Below are 3,088 nucleotides of genomic sequence, written 5' to 3'. Positions count from 1 at the left end.
TCAGCTCCTCCTCTGTTCCAGGGTCTGAGCTTCAAAAGGACTTTGTGAATTTTAATGTAACAGAGAGCTTTTCTGAGGCTTAACGAGCTGCTGCAATTAGTGTTTGTTAAATATGCAGGCGTGTCCTGATTAGCATGACAGAATTTAATGAGCAGCACCTTCACAGAACTTTAATAAGGATAAACAAATGAAAGGAGGAATAACTGCTACCTGCTGAATGAATCTGTGTCGACTGTGGCATTTTACAGCCTGACAGATACACCAGCAGGAGAACGTATTTTCGGAATATAAATTTAAGCCAAAATTACCATAAATATTCCCCGTTTTCACTATAGTTCTTATCTTTTTCCTTTATTTTTGTGCCAAATTCCTTCTTTACACTTGTTTTCTTCTTTCCTTCCTTTTTTCTTTTCTTTTTTTTTGGGTTCTGTTCAGGCCATTGTTCCAAGAACACAGTTGGAATAATTACACCTGAAAGCAAAAGTCTTTACTAAAAACAAAGTCATTACTTTCTGTGAAAATTCTGCAAAGTACATCTACATCAATGCGGAACAACAACATTTAGGTTGATCTTGTTTTAAATGAATTACACATGTTGAAACATAAACATTAAAGGAGCCATACACACATTTCTTAGCAAAAGAAAAAAAAACGATTTTTTATTTTAACGGGACTTCAAATCACAAAAACCTTTGGTGGATGGCGATGTTCCTTCTTAAGCAGTTCCCTGGCAACTGAACTTGCTCAGTACCCCGGTGCATTATGTGGTTCATTCTAGTCTGTTTTGGGGCTGACAAGAGCCATTAGTGTGCTAGTTGAGGGTTAGCCCCAACACTAATGAAGTCCCAAGTCCGCAGCTGTTAGTTTCGCTGAATAACTCACACTAAACTCCAACAATCTGGAAACACTGCATTCAACTTAGAATAGCATTGACTACAGCTGATTGTTTTCACCACTCAGGAGCTTGGTGTTTCATCTTGACTGACTAATCCAGGGGTTCCTTGTGGCTTTGGAAAATAGATAATGAGTGTTTAATTTAAATTTATTTTAGTTAATTAGTTTTTAATTGTAATTCTAAATTTGAAGATTATGATGATCTTGTAACATTAAAATAAAAAGTATTTTATTTTTTATCACTCAAAATATGCGCCACAACCACCGACACGTGCAGTGTTGCCAACTTAGTGACTTTCTCACTGTTACGATTAGTAGCAGAACTCAGGCGCAGACAACGAAACACAGCAGACTGATATCAGTACAAGAGCTTTAATGAATACACAGGTTATCTACAACAACAGAATATACTCAGGACCATTACCAGGAAACAATCTGGCTAGGAACAGCAAACTAACCAAACATTAGGAGAAGCTTAGAAACTAGGGCTGATTAAAGTACAAACAATATGGTATTCTGCGGCAAGACGCACACCTCCGCCACTACTGGAGCTAACTCGAGACTAAAAGGTCAGACTACAAACTAACAGTAACGTTCGCGCACATTACCACAAAAACAGAAAGATAATAAGCTATAGCTAGCTACGCTACTTAGCTCAAGTGCACAAGAAGAGGGGGGAACAGCAGCAGGCGGACGGAGAAGAGACGGCAGGCGGATGAGGGCGAGCTGGTGGCAGGCGAGCAGCCGCGGCTGTAGACCGGCGGGTTATGTCGGTGGCGTTGAGGAACGAGGATGATCCGATGAGCAGAGGTCCGAAAGGGAAGCGTGGGCCGGAGAATGGCTTGACAGGAGAGTAGAACTGCACAGGAACAGGCAGGAAATCCAATCTGCACATAGAGACGTGAGGTTAGTCTTAAGCAAAGAACAACTGGCTAGGCGGAACGTGAATCAGTGCACTAACTGAAGCGATGCTACAATCCGGCGTTGAGGTCTGGTCACACTGCTGCTTAAGATCTGTTAGGGAGAGTGGTTGCAGCTGCAGGCGTCCAATCACCCAGCGACCAGTCAGCTGATTACCAATGCTACACACCTGCCACCAGCCTCACCGCCGTCTGTTCTCACGCCCACCTGAGAAAATGAGAGAGCAGGAGAAAAAGAGAACGAGCAGAAAAAGGGAGAAAGCCTGCCACTAGCGGACACCAGAGGTAGAGGACGTGACACTCACTAAATCTGGCAACTTTCCAGATCCTCTTGGCGACTTTTCTTTTTGTCAAAAGCGACTAGTAACAAATCTAGCGACTCTTTCTGGTGTCACTGGAGACTTTTCTGGTGTTTTGGAGACTGACGTCAAAACACGTATCGTTCTGCAGTTACTGTCCACTCACAGGCGGTCAGGAGTCTGGTCAGCAGTCCCAGCTGCAGTCAGCAAGCCAACCAGATGTCATTTTTACTCTGCTGCAGGTGGATAATTCAAGTTCAGCATTTCATTTCATATATACAAGGATTCAAATAGGCATTGAGCATTTTATTTGACAGCAACCTTCAACCCAGCGTCTTTTTTTTTTTTTTCGGAATTCAAAATGTTTTTGTTGCATGCAGAAATAAAACTTCGTTTTTTCTGTGGGAGTTTATTGATTTCATAAATGCAACACACTATATTTGTTTTTATACATAGCATGACGGGAGAAAACGATATATGCAGTGTTATCTTTATTTTAGATGTCAAAAGAGTTTTCTGGCTCCCAGTGTTTTCTTTTCTGTGGGAAACGGGTCCGAATTGTCATGTCCAAGAAGTTGTGTTAAGAGTGCATCCACGATAGGACCAGGCGGGGGTGGCACAAGCCATCTCACCGATTTCAATGAAACTTTGCCAGTTTAAAGGGGTCCACCCAAAACTACTTCAATCTAAGTTTAAGGAAATTTGGTCAAACTGGGGGGATTTCACCACCCCTCCTTGTTTTTTTTGCAAAAATGATCAAAAATCGCCTAAAAAATGGTCAGAAGTATAAAGCTCTACTGCTGTGAGAATTCAACCAAATCTTTTCATATTTTCAGTGAATGTTATCCTACCCAAGGACAATCTATTGTCAACATTTCCTTCTCCTACGACGAGTTTCATCACACAAATCATCTCAGCCAAGACCGCCTCTCTCACCCAACAGTGAAAACTGTTAAAATACCCAAAGTTTAGGCC

At 41.7% G+C, this 3,088-nt stretch overlaps 1 long non-coding RNA gene across 1 annotated transcript; it reads right to left on the bottom strand.

Moving 5' to 3' along the window:
* Positions 1–1,250: 1,250 nt before the first annotated feature.
* Positions 1,251–2,110, bottom strand: LOC103357564 (uncharacterized). Its single transcript, XR_520209.1, has 2 exons — positions 1,856–2,110; positions 1,251–1,781 (listed from the first exon to the last, which is right to left on the bottom strand). It is a non-coding gene; the product is annotated as an uncharacterized LOC103357564 (long non-coding RNA).
* Positions 2,111–3,088: the final 978 nt, after the last annotated feature.

Source organism: Stegastes partitus, unplaced genomic scaffold (assembly GCF_000690725.1).
Source record: "Stegastes partitus isolate 25-593 unplaced genomic scaffold, Stegastes_partitus-1.0.2 Scaffold262, whole genome shotgun sequence".
Taxonomy (NCBI): domain Eukaryota; kingdom Metazoa; phylum Chordata; class Actinopteri; family Pomacentridae; genus Stegastes; species Stegastes partitus.
This window is presented reverse-complemented; position numbering and strand designations above follow the sequence as displayed.